General features: G+C 42.7%; 1 protein-coding gene across 1 annotated transcript in view; it reads right to left on the bottom strand.

The window, feature by feature from the left end:
* The window catches only part of MCF2L2 (MCF.2 cell line derived transforming sequence-like 2), a 107,126-nt gene that overhangs the window by 44,924 nt on the left and 44,712 nt on the right, over positions 1-17,490 (bottom strand). The window lies entirely within an intron of this gene.

Raw genomic sequence — 17,490 nt, 5'->3', positions numbered from 1 at the left:
ATCTGTCTGCCAAACAAAAAAAAGCAAAACCAACTCTGCCTCCAGGTAATTGTTATTCCCCCGAGAGGTGTCCAGCTGAGTTCAGAAACCTCCACTCCAAGGGAAAGGGAACCTTGCCACTCTGGATCCTCAAATTAAGTCACTGTAAACTCCAATGAATCATTGTGTTAAACTGGCTAATGATTAAGCACTGACGAAATGCTGCTAAGAATCATATAATCCAACACTGTAATTTATTGTAAAAGTATTAATAAACCCATATTGCTGCTAAAACTAGAGTTGTGTAATAATCAATCTGTGGCACCTCTTCAGACAAGATCCACGCAATCCTAGGCCATCACAAAGAGCCGTCACGTGCACACACTCTGCAAGACCTGAGATGGATCAGAGGTGAAAAAGTATCTTTAGTTCTCCCGAAGTCCTGAGTAGGCATAGCAGGCAGCCAGCCAACAGATGATGCAGACTACCCGTGACATGGGGCGAGACAGAAGTTACCTGTGATCCCAGTCTCCCCATGTGCCTAAAACGAAGCCAGCATCAGTACGTGCATGTGGCCAGCTGCATTCCAGGAGCCTGCTGGCTGCACAGCAACTGCATAGAAAACAAGTTGAGGAATTCCTGGAATTTCTGAAGAGTATTAAAATAAGTTTAGTAGCCAATAGCAAGCAGGTATGGGAGGTAATAGCAGAAGTGGTTGCTTATCTTTCTTTGGTAATTGTTTAAGTGCAAATTCTGTAAGAAAGCATGTGAATGTTGAGACTGATTATTTCAGCTTTTCTCCGCCTTCCAGATTCAAGAGCAAGGATGCAAGGACTTCAAAATTCCTCCAGAACATTTAATAAGCCCCTGTATTGTAACAAGAAGATATTTTTTTCTTCCTGTTCATAATAATTTTCCCAGCTCTCAGAAGTATTTGTATCTGTGTTAGGAATGCATCTTCTCTTGCTATTCTACAGACATTTCTATCAGCAGCAAGATCTCCCTACATGGCAGCACACACTTCACTTCAAAGATCTTCCTAACCCGTTAGGCAATAATTAGAGTTGTAAGTGTTGGAGCCAATCTGCCTGACAGGAAAACTTCTCTCAAAACAAAGATTCTGTTAAAGTTGAAAGAGATGGCAAACAAGCAATGGCTAGTGGCTTCTTGAAATTTATTCTGCTGACTGCTCTTTCATCAAGTCTGGTGAAAGAAAACAGTTCTCTGTGCCTAACAAGAAAGTAAAAAAACACTGTTTCTCTTTTAAAACTGAAGTTCCTTGTTCCTCCCCTCTACCAGCTGAAAGTTTTCATGAGTCTGGAAAGTTGACTGCGAAGAAATGCTGTTGGGGTTCTACCGTTAACATGTCACAGTCAACTGACCAAAATCTCCTTATCTTCATTAGAATATGATACTGTGAAATGTGTTACATCTTGCACTCAGACAGTGTGGGGAAGCTTTTACAATGGATCTTACTCATACCGTATGAAAGAGGAAACACATTCATCTCTGACTCCCGTAGAGGCTCCACATCGATAAAATCTTGCTTCCTCTTTCCTGCCATATGCAGCTCTAAGAATACAGCAAACATTTGAACATCAAAGCTTTTAGCAGCACTCCCTGAGCTACTACCATATTTGACATCGGTCCACATTTAAATTTAGCAATTCCCAGACCTAATGGCAATCCAACTTTGCCATTGCTGATTTAGAATAGGACTCTGGCACAGTATTCTCATTCTGAAAATAGCTTCAAATTCTTTACTCAGGGCAGAAGCACCACCTTCTTCTACCATCACAATCCAATGATTCTGTGACACACTTAGTCATTTCCATGCTCAGAGTCACATACACTGATTAATGAAGCTCTCCGGTCCTTGTTAGGTCAATAACACTAGAAGAGTTCATGATACACGGAATTTAAAGAAACCTTAAGTTTAAATGAATTTTAAATCTGCAGTTGTAAACTGTCATTTGAGGTACAAACACTTAAAGGCGGAGGCCCACAAGTTGCATACTGCAGGATCTGAGTCTGCAAAGGTGCTTGGACAGCTGACTGCTGGTGTGCTCCACAGATGCACAGAGAGCACAATTTCTATGTATATTCAGAAGATGAACAATGGGTTTGGACTGTGTATATGCTTGGATACTATTTTCTGTGTATAGAGAGCTGCCCTGTATACACCTGATGGCTGGAGCTCTTCTTGTTGAAGCTGATTCTTTTTCATTGAAGTCCTATAAATGCTACCTCAAACTGCAAACCCACAGCTGGTCACTCACCAGGTTAATTCTATCTTAATACAAAAGCCATGCTATTTCATCCTTACAGCCTAAGCTCAGAGTCACACGATCATGAAATCTTACATCCTGACAATGTCCACTGGACTTCAGTAGATAACACAGCAGGCACACAGCTGCACTTTGGACACAGTGATCTGTCTCATAGAACAGGTCTACACGATGAAGGTGGCAGCAGCTGGACCTGAAGCATGTATCACAACATGGCCCTGAGTGCTGCACACAGCCATTGAGTGAGTGCCTCTGATCCCAACCTGGGAAAACTTTTTTCACATTAAGTAGGCTTCTGTTTGTATTTTCTAGACAAGAAGGGTTGGAGGGAAATCCTTCCCACCTTCCTCACTCACTAGGAAAAACTAGAAGTATATTGTTCAGACCAACAGCAGGAAACAGTAACAGCAGAGCAACATAACACAGATCTGCAGAAAGCTCTGTACTACAAACCCATTATACCTCTGTTCCTTTAAATCTTATCAGCTCACTATATATGCTGAAATAGGGGCTGAAGTCTCAACCTGAGCTGATATACATACAAGGAACTGTTCAGTCTAAAATTCTGTTCCTGCAAACCATTAAAGCCCTTTGCATTCTAAATAGTCATAACAACCGGAGCTGATAGCAGAGCACAGGTGTGATGAACAAAAAAGGTAGGTACTTTCTGGAGAAAAATATCTGTGAAGTGGTTTTTAAAATGATGTTTGATAGCTCTGTTTGATACTTTGGTAGTTTAAATACACATCCTGTTATTCACCTCTTTAAGGGATGAGGCCAAAATGAACAAGATATGGTGAGGCTGGGATGGTAACAATTTAATTTGTAATTAAGTAAGGGTGATGTTCTAAAAAAACCTCCCTTAATATTACTGGAGAAAGGGGAGAGGTGAAGCTGCATGTTAATGTGGTAAGGTGACAAAACAGGAAAAAGAACAGAGAGAATGCGAGTAAGTACATTTTTATTATTATTACTAGAAAATAAAATGTATGCAGTGACTTGCTCTCCCACTGTAATTTCAGGCCAGAAGCAGGCTGAATTCTGCCCATTTCACTGACAGAAATACCTCTTCTACATTGCAGAAAATTCAGATCAACCAAGACAGGAAATTAGCAGGCACAAAAATAAGGGTGTTAACCTGCTGAGCAGATGTCACTTTTCAAGACAAAAGTGGACAGAATTTTACAACAAACTCAGTCATGGCAAACAAAGCCCACATATGGTGCTTACTGGAAACATTCTCTTTTGTTCTTTGATTTAAATACACCTGACTTTGCTTTCTACGGACCTCATTCTAGCAAGCTTGCAGCTATGTCTGAATCTCACTTCCCTATGCACACAACGTAAAATGAAAAGTTCTATTTCTGCTTTCCCATTGTGAAAGTGTGATTCCTTGAAGTTGTGTTTTCTGGAAACTGTGTTACTGAGACACTGATAATGCAGAAATGTTTGGGGCTCTGATTTTTAAATGTCTTTGGAACACTTGAGTTTGGGAAAATCTGAGTTGAGTTTGACAACCTGACTTCACGTGTATCAAAAATATTAAGTTAAAACGAAGTGCTTGTAGCAATATTTGGTTGAAGAACAAGTGAGTCATGTTTGGCTTTAATTATTATTACTATTATTAATTGTGGAAAGAAGAATCCAGCTGCTATTTTATTTTTCCCTGTGGTTTACCAAATTCAACCGAAAATGAAAACAGGAAAAACTGGTAACACCAGCTAAGGAAAAGTTAACTTAGAGGTTTTTAAACTTCTCTCATTGAGAATATCTCATTTGGAAAGGGACCATTTCATTGCTGAAAGAATGTGGAATAGGGATGGCATTTAAAAGTAATAATGATGGATAAACTTATGAATAACATTTAAGAACTGGAGGAAAATCAGCAACTATCGTTCTGGTAAGAAAAATGAAGAGTCCTTTGTTTTAAAGGTTTTTCCATTGTTATTCAATCACTGTTCAGCACGCCAAATTTACACAACGATCTACAAACCCTTCCTGCTAAAGAGAATCATCCTTTGCAACAAAGTTCATTTTGTCTCAGGGCAGAATCCAACAGAGGAAGAGATGCCTGCAACGGGCGCTAGGAAGCGTTGAGTCACACTGAGATATACCGCAGGAGAAAGGAAAGGTCAAGTGGGAAACTCCTTAGGCCTGAAGCTTCCCCAGACAAAACCTGTGTTACAAAGCAGCACATCCTTCGTGGGACTGGAAAAAGGGGCTCCGTTTTTACCCTCCCTCTGCTTTTGCTGGGTGCCCTTGACAACAGTATTCCAGTCTCCTATTGTCTGTCCCCTGTGTAAAAAGAAAACAGTTCCTCACCTCACAAAGTTTTCAGGCTTCGGGTTGTATACCGACAAACACATGCTAACAGTCACGATATGCAATAGTTAGATTTCTGGGAACTCAGTGATGAGGTCAGGTATTATTTAAACCAGTCGCAGCCTTATCAGAGAATAGAAGATACACAATGAGCTTGTGTGCGATATTTATGCTCACTGATTATCACAGATTATCTGCTAAAACATACAGAGCAGCTTCTAAATTTACATTGAATAAGCTTTTACCAAAGCTTTTCTCCTCTTTACAAAAGGTTTGCAAAGGACTTTACAGGAGGCACGTTCCTCCTGCACAGCCTCCTGGGGCAAAGTACTCACACCTCAGCTATCGACCTCAAGGACTGACTTACCAAAGCACTCAGTGGAAAGGAACTTTATGGCCTCTTAAAATCGAAGAGTTTAGAGCAGGGCATCCTCCATAGGATAAAGGTTGGGGGGGGGGAAGCTAAAACCTCTCCTGCTCTTGTAAAAGCGAGAAATAAAGCTTTTGAAAAAGAAAAAGGAAGAGAAACCGAACCCCGCATCCCTCAGCCCTCGGCACGCGGTGTTTATAAGCGTCGGGAGGCGGCGGGCGGGAGCTGCGGGGCTCGGTGCGGGGGGAGGAGCTCATTGGCTCCCGGGCCGTGGGATCCCATATCCTGCGAGTGAATGAAGCAGCCCCGAGAGCGGCTCGGGTGATTCTTCTTCCCCAAGGAAGGAAAGAAGAGAGGGCAGCCGCACTTTTGGTGGTGAGACAACAAAATCTGGGCGGGGTTCCTTCCCCTCCTCGTTTCTGGGCTCGTTTTTTTTTTTTATTATTATTTTTTAATTTTTTTTTTTCCTGTAAGGTGACGAGTCGGGTAATTACAATTTGCGACCAAGTGTTGTTTTCCTCCCGCTTTTCTGTCTGCCGTGGGGGGCTGCGGGAGCCGGGCTGCTTTGGGGGGGCTGTCTCGCTTCTCCGCCGCTCTGGAATTGCGGTTCCACGCTCCAGGCAAACGAGTTTTTCAGCTGCTTTGTTTAAAAGGTTTCGGCCGTTCCCCCTTGTCTTATTCGCCCCTTAAAGAAGGGCTGTGTCTACAGCTTGCTGAAATCCTAAATTTCAGCTCATTTCTAGCGTGTTTTTTTTTTTTTCGTATGTGGTTGTAGTAGTTTTCCCCTCGATCTCTGATCGTTACGTGGCTGTCGACTGTATACTAAAACAAAGCAGAAAGCGGCGGTGGTCCTTGCAGGGCTTTCCTCTCCCCTCGTGCCGCGGGGGGACGCCCGCAACCTCCCGAGAGGTGCAGCAGCGCGGCCCATTCAAAGCGGAGCAGCTCCCTCTCGCCCCAGGAGCCCCTCTCGCTTTCCTTTTTTCTCCAATTCATTTTTGTCTCTGGAGAAGTTGTTTTTCTCCGTGTTTTTTTCTTTTTCCTTTTCTTTTTTCTTTCTTCTTCCCAACCATTCCCACCCAAGAAACTCGTAGATCCGGCTGGGAGTTCCTCCAATCTGCCCCGCGTTGCAACACGGGGCCGCGGGCGCTGGGGCAGCCCTGCCCGCCTGGCCTCGGCTGCGCCCCAGCCTGTGCCGGAGCTCTGTGGCATTCCCCACGCTTTTTTTGGGAGGGGGGGGGAAGGTGAATCCCGAGAAGAAATCACCTTGGGAAGATGATTCAAGCGTAAGGGAGAGATGGTGAACGCGTTCAGACAGTGCATTTCGCTCTCCCAGCCCGTGAAGCTCAAAGAGCCTCTTTACTCCCGGCTGCGCCCCTGGCCGGGTGGAGGCAGAGCTCCTCCTTTGTTCGCCGGCCGCGTGGCTGCGAGCGGCTCCGCTGCCCCCGGAGCTCCGAGCACCGCGGGGGCTCCGGGCGGGGATGGGGTGCTCGAGCAGCTGCGGAGAGCTGGAGGAAATGGGTGGGTCACGGCGGTTTGCCCTCACTGTGGGTGCGATAGGAAACACCGGAGCGTGTTGGGAAAATCAGCTTTGGTTAGATGCTTCTGAGAACGTGGGAGTCTCTTTAGAGGAAGGAGATTGGCTCGAGTCCAACGCGATTAACCACGTTACGAGCAAGGCAATGATAGTAGCCTGAAATCCTATTTTGGCTACACAAAGCCGTGCTAAGTTAGTATGTGCTGCTGTTCTGTGCTAGAGCATCCTCGACTAGTGCCTGCTGGGCTGGATGCCTGAGGGTCTCTTAGCAGTTGGAAAGGGAGAAGGATGAGATAAATGGGATAAATGAATTGGGAGGTGAAAAAGAGAAAATAGTTGTCTTTAAGGCAATACAAATGCTAGCTTTTTTTTTTTTCTTAGTTGTACAGGGCAGGGGACATTAAACTGTAGTTGATAACAGCCACAGAATACTCCAGGAGTATATTTGGAAGGCTGGATCACAGAGCAGGGTGCTGTTCTGCTATGATGGGGGTTGCTGGTTGGTTGTTCTGAGCAGAACTAGAAGCACACCATCTGATGTACAAAGAACACAATCTCAATGCAAACACCAGCTCTTTCACTGGTAAGGTTTTGCACTCTTACTTTTCCTGCTGTGAAACTTGACAGCAGTATCTGCTCACCAGTTCTCTTCCATTAAATGAATCACAACTTGCTGCTTTCTTTGGGATCATAAATTGAGAAGCAAAGCAGGAGCTGGGACAGTCCCTGTCATCTGGTCAAACTGGAGTAGCAAGTACTGGGACCAGGAATGGTAGCTCACCTACAGACTGGGGAGCAGCATGTGGGAAATCCTGCAAGTCATCACTTATCTGAAATGCTGGTGGCTAATGTATTCCCTCATTCTGTGTTAACATCTTCACCTACAGTGCTGTGATGTCTAGGACGTACTAAGAATTGCCTTGTTTCCCTGGGTTATCAGTCTATTCCCGAAGAATTGTTAGAGGAATTTAATTTGAAGATGTTGCTTACTAACAGTGCCTGTTTGGATACAAGTTCTGAGTGTTTCTTGTTGGGAAAACGGTTTTTGTTGCTGTTGCAGTAGTCTGTTGGGCCTTGGAAGTGGCAGTGATGGATTAGTTTTGCACTAGCTCATCCATCCATATGGCTTGCAGAGTACATTAAGGTACCTTCCTAAAACACTGTGAGTGAGGCTACATGGTTATTCAGCAGACCATGGTAGTAGTTAGCCATTAAAATCTGGTGTCAAGCAGTGTGATCCACCTCTGTCAGGCTGGCCAGAGGTAACAGTAAGATTTACCACTGATACAGGAAACGCTGTGTATTTGGAATCTTAGCAATGTTCAGAAAAGCCTGGTTCAGATCCTGATAGAATGTTTAATTAGCCCCAGTCTGTGCATTATAAGTCTTCATGTCTAAAATAATACTCATGGACACTTGGGACACTTCCTTTCTTTTGTAAGTTTCACAAATAGTACGTTTGCTCTTGATGGTAAAGTGGAAATGCTATAGAAGGATCTTTGAAAGGTCACCCTTGACCTAAATTCTACAGTCAGTGGGGAAGTGATCACAACATACACAAAAAGGATGGTACAGCAACCAACCCTTCAGCTTTCAAATTGCATCTTTTTAGAATGAACCTGACCTAGTCCTGAAGTTTAAAAACTGCTGCTTGAGTGTTTGTGTAGTATGACCCTCACCATAAATGAAGTTGTGGGTTGGAGATGCTGCTGTTAGATGCCCAAATAACTTGCAAAGCCTAGAAAATCTCAAGACTGCTTAAGCAGACAGAGGACAGGTGGCCTTGAAAGAATGTTGTTGTCAGGGAAAGAAACTTAAGTTCAAAGGACTGTTGAAGAAACTTGTCTACATTTTGCTAATACAGTCCATCAGAGTTCTTTATAGTGCAGAACAAATTTTGCTTGCTTTGAATCACCTTCATGAGGTTGAGCTTGACTATCTGGCACCATCTACATAGTGCTGGGTGAAGTTTTAAACTTGAATGAAAACTGTTTGGTTGCTCAAATCTACCAGGAGTGCTGCCATGCTCTGTAGGTGCACTCTCATCTGCCAGGTGCCATCAGTCAGTTTGTTCAGATTCCCAAACATCTTCTGAAACAAATTCTGTAACACTGTTTTCATTGTTGGGAGGTATTTTGGGGCTTAGTGTCTGATTGAAGGTATTTTAGCTAGCTCTTTCCTTTAGAGGATAGTTTAAATACAACTTCATTTGCTTCAGATCACTACTGTGATCAGCCTTTGCTCATATTTATCACACTGTTGTATCCTTCAACTTAAAAGTTTTTCCAATTGCTTTTCTGGTAAGACCAGAAGTGGTTTGTGCTGAATGCAGTAAAACAGCCTTTTGTCTTGGAGCAGGAAGTTTTATGGTTTTCTTGTGTTGCTATTTATTGTTTATTGTTCCTCATGTACTTGGGGTTAGTTCATGCTGTGGTTAGCTCTTTCATGACCTACAAAATAGCTGGATGGATTTTTCTTCTACTTGAATTGGTTAACTAAAGAAAGACTAGGCTTTCACTTTGCACTTGCTACTTATATTGGGCTATGTAACATATTGGGCTTATTGTTAAGACAAAGTTCTTCTGCAACTCTCCCTTGCAGCTTTCTCGACTTCCCAATCAAATGTTTGTTCCACACGCTTCTAGGAGAAAACCTTTTTAGTGTGTTAGTCACAGGGGTAGCACAAGTGCCAAAGTTGTGACTAAGCTTTCGAGTGTGTCAGCTTTGCCCATCTCTAAGCACTGAGTGAAGTGCTGTGGTAACTACAGGCACTGACTTTCTACTGCATCATTCTCGAAGTTCAACTTTTTAGAATGATCAGACTTCTTCAGAGGATGACTGTTTTTGTTGTTTTCATTAAGTTCACCCCTGCTTTGCGGGCTTCTGTTCCTCTGTTTTGTTCCCCACCCTTTAAGAGTTAGTGTGCTGCTGTTTAGTGGTCTGTCTCTAAGACTTTAAGCAAAGAGACCAGAAACTGAAATTGGAGACACTGTGTTTTCACATGGCAATTCTTAATCTGCTGCTGTGTGTATTCCAGTATTTTATGTAGTTCAGTTACATTCTTGACCTTACATTAGTCTTGCATGAGACAAATTATTTTCCATGACTCTAGAGGTTATTGAGTATCATGTCCTACTATCTGCCCTGAGCAGAGATGAGAACTGCTGGTCAAATGTGGATGTGCAACTTGCCTGCATCATTTAACTTAGACAGACTGTAGTCTTGGGCAAGTCTCACTGCTTGTTAAACTTTGTGGGAGTGTTTAGCAGCTCCTTTGTTTGACTTATCTGACTTGAATCTAAAGCTAGGCCTGAAGGCAGAATTCTCTGTAGCCATCTGTTTTGGGATTTGTTATGTTCAGTGATTTATTTTTTTTTTTGTAGTTCTCAGAGGACACTTCAACTGCAGTAGACTAGGAATGTCTGGATGCTGCTCTTAGTAAGTTGTAGCAACTGGAACCTGTGCTTTCACGTTTCTTGCATGCATGTGTGGAGGGACCAGGAGTTGGTTATTCTTTTTTTCTTTTGTTGTGGGCTGTGTGTTCCTGTTCCCCATACTTCATAACAGAAAGCAGATGAGTGTCTACTTCTAAGCCTCTGGCCTTGTTGCATTGCAGAAAGCACTGCAAGTAAGGCTGAAATGATCTCCTATTACCATGAAAGTGGGAGAGGATAATGGAATTGGTCCTACCCATCTTTCAGGCAGGCTTAAACAAAGCATTGAACCACTGTTATTCCAACAAATCTGCAGTTCCTTTGTATTGAGATGGTTCTGTATCTGTTTTGTCATTAAATCTGAAGTGGTTGTTCCTCTCTGGCCTGCTTGAAACAAGCGTGGAGACTCAACATTTCTGTAGGAGTTTTCTGTATTGGGTCTGTTCCTCTGATGTGTATCGTCATTGATCTAACCAAAAGGAAAAACAAAACAAACAAAACCCAATATTTTGTCTGGCTCTAACCTACACATTTGTCCCACTTCTCTTGATGTTCCTGCCTTAGTGCCCACGTTTGAACTACATGAGTATCCTTTGAGTTTTGACCCTGAAAATGAAGATGCATCTGGAGCATGAAGCTGAACTGGAACATAGAGTAGGGTGTTGCTTGAGGAAGAGGGGATAGACTGGAAAGCAGATGAAAGAATACTTGCTCTGAAGATATGTTTAAAACCTGGAATTACAACAAATTCTAGAGTGATTTATAAATAGCCATGATGTGATATCATTAGCCTTCTGTTTAAATGAGCCCTCCACAAATCTTCAAATACCCTTTACTTTTAAATATTTTGCCTGTCAATAATCCTTGAAGTGAGACCCCACAGAAAGATAGCTGGTTATCTCAGTCTCATATTAAAACTGGTGGTTAAATTTGGCAGTTGGAAGAACAAGTTTGTTTTAGATAGTTAAGCTTCACCTTTGAGTACAGCCTACAGACCAGAGCAGATTTTGTGAAGAAAATAAGCAGGAAATAACATTCCCAGAACCAGTGGCAAATAAGCAGACACCATCCTGTCTGCTGCCTGCTTTAAATATTGATTTAGGTGGGGCTTTGTTGTGGCTCTTTAACTTTCTAACCTACTGTAAAACAGGTACTGGGGGGAGAGGGTGAGGGTTGTTCTTTTGTTCTTTCTGTGGCATTCCTCCTGTGAACTAACAACAGTTCTGTCCTTCCTAAAACTAAAAATATTTTTGTTTAATAAACTCATTCTGTCCCTCTAACTGTGGTTGTCTGACTCTTCTGGAGCTGTGAAGCTGTCTCACTATTCTTGCTTGGAAGCCAAGTGGAAGATGGGCCCATTTTTTAAAATTAACAAGGGGTCTAAACCTGACCAGCATCTGCTTTGGATTTGGTTTATTGCTGGCTGTGTGGACAGCCAGCACAGACAAGTGAGAAAATCCTGCAGCTCGGGGGAATTCCAGCTCAGTGCAGGCATTGCTAATTAAATATGGCTTCAGTTTAAGGAGGAATATAAGGTGTTAAATGAAAAGAGTGGGATAGACAGACAGTTGAGCAGTACAATTCCCCATACTATGTTTTCATTGTACTTTCTTTAGATATTTAAACTGACAGAAGTTCTATAATCAAAGGAAACTGTGTGATATGCAGTGGACAGAAATGGGTGCCTGTAGCAGAAGCAATGGAAGTACAATGCTTATGTAGGTTTTGTGACATTGCTCATCTTTGTATAGCATTTAAAATCTCTGCTGATGTGGTACCTATGCAGCAATTATGAGAACTTAAAGACATATAAAAAACTTGTTCTGAAAGCTGGTTTCTCCATAGTTACTGAATAATTGGGCACAGGCATTCAGACCAAAACAAGAAAACAAGCTGTGGAAGTGTTTGTTTTTTTTTTTAAACTCTCCATAAGGAATCACTAGGTGTGTTTAAGTGGCTGTAATTGCAGACAGTGGATCATGTAAGATAGGGACTTATAAGCAAAGCAGCATCTTGCTGAACGTCACTACAAAGATCTGAATTCCTTACTCTCAGCACAAAAATGATGCACTTGTTTTTACATACGCTGCCATCATATGACTGTTGCAATCAACATGATGGCAATAGCCTGCTTACAGGGTGGCTTGAACTTCAAGAAAAGATACCTTAACCTTATGTTGAAATTAGTACAATATTTATGCTATTACACAAACTGCCACTTTACATGTTTATTTCCTACGTTTTTTTTTTAACTTTCCTGCTTCGTTTTCTTTTTGGTGAAGAAAACAACAGCCAGTATGCATATGCTTCTGTGCTCCCTGTAGAATGAAAAGATGTTAAGATGTCTTAAGGAAGTAGCAGCTCTGACCCTCAGTGGTACTGGTACTTATTGAAAGCCCTCACTTGTGTAGGCCACACCAGAGAATCTAAATGAATCTGTTTTTTTGTTTACTGAACATAAATACAGTTCTGTGTAAGTGCTTTTGATATTTAAGTTCTGCTGCCTTCAACCATGAGGTGGAAGCACTATTAACAGCTGCAGCTAATGTGTTCTGCCTGTTTTCTGCTTACTTCTGCCTTAGTATGTAGGAGCTGAATGGAGAATGCACCAATCTGCCACATCATTAAATACTAGACTCTGGAACAAAGAGCCATCCCTTGTCACCTGGCCTGCTGCATAAAAGCATAGAACTCCATGTTGGTACTTGTGTATTTTATGCAATATCCCTTGGACCAAAATATTCATATTTTTGTAGGCTTTTATTCTGTGAAGTCTGTTGCCTATAGTAGGCTAAAGCAACTGCAAACTGCGTCAGTGTAGTCTGGTGCTTTAAAGAGTGGTCCTATGCATCTCATGCTATTTGCACAGTAGCTGTTCTGGGAAACTCATTCTGCTTGAGAAGGTGATAAACCACTTGAGAAAAGGTGAGCAAACCTCTAAAACCTCTTCTGGCAGATGCCTTCTGCCTAAATTGGTCTGTTGCAGCTGGGAAGCTTGCTGCTCCACTCTCAAGGAAAGAGAAATAATTCTTATCCTTTTTACCCAATTGGCATGGCAGGTGCAAAATGTCTGCAGGAACTAAACCTTTGCTGTTTCCTAACAATTCTTGGTGTTTACAACCTGTTCTGCTTCCAACTGTGGAGAAGCTGAAGTGTTACTCAGCTGCCATCTAATGCTTTGCAGTCCTTTGAATCTCTCTGCCAATGAACAGAAAAAATTATGTACCAAGTGAGAAGCAGCAAGAGGTTGCAGCTTTCAATGTCTGTCACTTTTCTACATGTTGCCGTAGGCTTCTCCTGATGTGAAGTTGCCCTGGAGATACTGCTGTAATTCGGTGCCTTTTTTTTTTAATAGAAAGATCCCTCTTGACTGAGCAACTACAGAATCATTTAAAAAGTTCAAGCTTAGGGGGATGTTGATGCTCACCTTCTGAAAATCAGGTCTGTGTTCAGTCTGAGAGGGTCTCAGTGCACACACCAGTGTTTAAGAATGCTGATTCTACCACAACAGGAAATTGAACCCTCACTGCAAGTGTTGCAGGCAAACTGTGAAGTGTGTGGCCAAAGCTTGCATGTGGAATTAAAGGTTAAATGGTCTTGAAACCAAACTTCAGTCATTCCTCCACTTACGTTTCTTACTTAGGTGGTGAATTTTGCCTGTCTTTCTATAATTTTCATGCATCTTTCTTGCACTAGACTGATTCTTCTTAGTTGTTATCTTGCTGAACTTTTTCCTCAAATGTCTGGCTTCCCTATCTCAAGGTTTGTATAGAACAAGGTGTAACTAGTGGTTTTGATGCTTCTTGAAATTTTCTTTGCAGCATGTGTACACGTGCTTTCTTTCAATACAGGAGGTTATGAGCTACATAGGAAGGAAGGATCAGCAAGTACCTCCCTGCATTTTTTTTCCTCTTAAAACAAACATCTGTCACTATGGCAGGAAATCCTAGGAGTAGCAAGGGTGTGGCTTGCTTCTGTTTTGTCATATTACTTGGTATAGCCCATATGAGGAACTTGACGGTCTGTTTCATTTAAACATCTTCAAATACTAGGGAATGAAGAAGGACATAGGCCAGGGTTGTGATGACAGACAACCTGACTTGTGAAGACACGTCAGTGATGGAAAAAATGATGAAGGGAAATAGAGTTGTATGATCTTGTAGCTAAAGCTGTGAGCAGCACAGCCAGTTCAGGCCTTCCCTCCATTAATTTAGGCACATACCTTCTTATCACCTTAGTTAATAAGAAGGGGGAAATTTTTAACAGCCATCAGAACACAATTACATGCTTATTTGATGTGTTAACTTACGGCTCGATTTTCTTTGGTTGTCTGGTGCAAGCAATGTATAAATAAGTACTGCTGGAGATAAGAAGCTCAATTTCGTATAGATTTATAACAATTTAAATCACTCCAAAGCAAAACACTTAAAAAGTTTTAAATTTTGCCTAACAGAATGCTCAAACGTGCCAAATGTTCTTTGAGCCTTGTACCTGCTGCCTAAGCAGATTCTGAAAGCTTCAAGAAAATGCAGCATGCTTTTCTCACAATCATCACGTTGATAACCTGGACTTGACAAGTCTGTTGGAACTGAAATGTTGGCAGTGCTAATCTTAACTGCAGCTGTCTGGCTTCTGCCACCTTTTGTTGGACACATTCCTAAAGTGCTGGGGGAGTGGTGCTGCAGCTGAGGTCCCAGTGACTGAGGTCTTCCAGCACGATGAAGCACCTCTGCAATGCTAACTAGGACTATCCAGCAAGCTGATCTGAAGTAATTTACATGACAGGGCTCTCCAGCACAGTCCAAAATCCTGTCCTAGGGCTTCGAGTTTTCTATAGTAACACAAAGCCTGGAAGTAGCCTGAAGTAAAACTGAAAGCTTTAGAAACAATGAATGTGGTACTTAGTTCTGCAAAACAAGTCCTTGGAGCCCTGCAGTAAACTGAAGTTAGCTCCTAGATGCAGCCTGACCTAAATCAACTGCCTATGGTCACTGTGCACACTCTTGCAATGACTGTTCCCTCTGGGATCCTTCCTATGAATGTCTGTGTTTCATGTCTGTATCTTTAGTCTCTTGTCTTCTCACTGGGTTTTCAGAAACTTGTTACTTCTATCCTTAAATTAACCTCATACTAACTTTCTCAGATACTGACTTCTGTGGACACTGAAGGTAGCTCCCTACAGTTCTACTTTCCACAGCAGTCACTCCACAAATCATTGTGAAGACTTTTTATTGCATAATGCTTTCCTGGGATGAAAGTAGAACTAGCACATTAACTGAATGTGAAGTACAGAACTGTAAACAGTTGCTACATTCAGATGACACATTTCTATTTACGATAATGCCAATAGGTTAAATACACAAACCCCTCTAGGAAGAGTAGGATTGTTGCAGGGTGGAAAAAGCTTTTAGTGCTTACAACTGAGGGAAGGCCACACATAGCTGTAACTTCTGTTGTTGTTATACCTATCTGAAGGGAAGGCAGCCATGGGAACTATACAGGAGCTTGGTTCTCCCAGTCTCTCTTCAGTTTAAAAGTACATCCGAAAGCTTCCAAGCTGCAAGCAAGAAAATGCACATCAAGAGGCAAAAGCACCTTGGTTCTAGTCAGAAAAAAATGACTGCCAAGAATAATTTTATCTGTCCTACTGTTTCCTCTTTTTAGGAAGAAAATTGTTTGGTTTTGTTGGTTGGTTCTTCTCCCTTCAGAATTAGAGAATCCATTGGCAGTAAATAGCTTCTGTGGGGTACAGGTTGAGTCACTAGTTCAGAGGAGGAGGGCATGACTATCCAAAGGATTGGTACTGAGAGCAGCTATCAAGTTTATGCATTGAAGGAGATTCTTTGGCATTATCACCTCTACAAGTCTCTGGGCTGTTTCTGTTTCTGTTTTTTTTTTTTTTTTTTTGTGGATGACAGGGTGTCAGAGGAGAGAAAAATCCTTAAATGTTACCAGCATTACTTAACTATAACTACATTTGCATGTCATCTGAGGAGGACTCTGAACAAACTCTCTACTAAATGCAGATATAATTTGCTTGAACGCTTCCCTTCACCAGGTGACAGAGGCAATTGTAGTATTTTGCCAAAATGTGTTATCAAAGTACACCCATAAAAGCTGTACTTGGTGATTAGCATTATGGTAAGCTTCCAGGAATGTACCAAGTACAGATACTCTGCCTTGTGCTGACTCACTGAAAAGCCAGACCGCTGCTTTTAAGCTGTTCTGATGGCACTGGGCAACCTGACCAGTTAGACTGTCACCTTTATTTTTCCTCATGTCTGACGATGACTGCATATTGCCAAAAGCTTTACGGTGTAATCCTCATTCTTCCCCTTCCATTGCATCTGCTATATAAGTCAACAGCCTGATGTACGTTTTGTAAACTTAATTGGGTGAGGCAATGCTGCGGTGTTTGTGTTAACAGGCCAGTTCCATGCAGTGTGCAGATTTGTGAAGAGGAGCACGAACAAGCATGCAGGACAGAGGGAAAACTAAAACAGATATTCATTTTCAGAGGGTAGTAGATATTTTTAGAGCTGCTTCCCCAACAGGTGCTGTCAAATGCCTGGATTTCTGTAACACTCTTGCTTCTTGTCTAAATCCCCATGCTTCATCTGAAACAACAACAATCTTTGCAGTAGTGTTCTATTATAAAGTTGCTGAGTTCATAACTCTGGGGTGCATTGTTTAAGTTAATGTTTCCAAAATAAAATGGATTTAAACCAATACTATAAAAAGTGCTGACTGACTGTTACTCAGCAGACTGCCCATACAGCTTTTCTGTTATGCACTACAATCTCCGAGCCTCAGAGTGCAATCCACAGCTCCGATTTGAGCTGCCAGCTTCCTGCCTATACTGATTGCTGCAGCACAGAAGTTCATCAGGTTTTGCTATCGCCGTCCAGTTCCTTGCTTTCTCCTAATGCTGTCTAGTTGGAAGACCTCAAGTAGGTAAAATAGTCTTTACAGGTGCCTGTGTTGTCTGTAGCTTCTAATGTAGCTGCAGGAGCTTTGGAGGCTGTTTGCCTGCAGTAAGTGCTTAAGGAATAGGCTGCCGTTCCTTGGTGTGCTGGTGCTGCGCTTCTGGCTTGGCTGACAGCTCACCCGGTGTTGTTACAGGGTGGGCAAGCAGCTGCTCCTTAGGGCTGTTGTGTAGACAGACCAAGCAGTGGGTGCAGGAACACAGTGTTGAGTCTCGCAGGGCATGAAAGCTTTGATGGCTTTGCTTTCGATTCCTCCCCCAAACCCGAGCTGGTGGCAGAGGGAGCCCTGTCTGTGCTACAGGTGCAGCTGCAAAGCGCTCATCTGAGCGGGCTGCGGCTCCGTCCGGAGCAGCCTGCTGTATCATAACCTGCTCTCAATCCGAGAGAGGGCTGCAGGCAGAAATCTATCTTTTGGCACGGTAGGCCAAAAAGCGCAGGAGCCGAGCTAACCACAGGATGCCTGACGGAGATCACTAGTGCGCGGCTCTCGGTGGCTCTCCTCAGCCGCTCTGTGCGCACGATAGGGCTGCGTGTCCTCCCGGGAGCCCTCCCGAGGTTGAGCCGGCACAGGGCAGCC

This window comes from Cyrtonyx montezumae, unplaced genomic scaffold, assembly GCF_038088225.1.
Source record: "Cyrtonyx montezumae isolate F1298 unplaced genomic scaffold, pur_monq_1.0 scaffold_5, whole genome shotgun sequence".
Lineage (NCBI taxonomy): Eukaryota > Metazoa > Chordata > Aves > Galliformes > Odontophoridae > Cyrtonyx > Cyrtonyx montezumae.
This window is presented reverse-complemented; position numbering and strand designations above follow the sequence as displayed.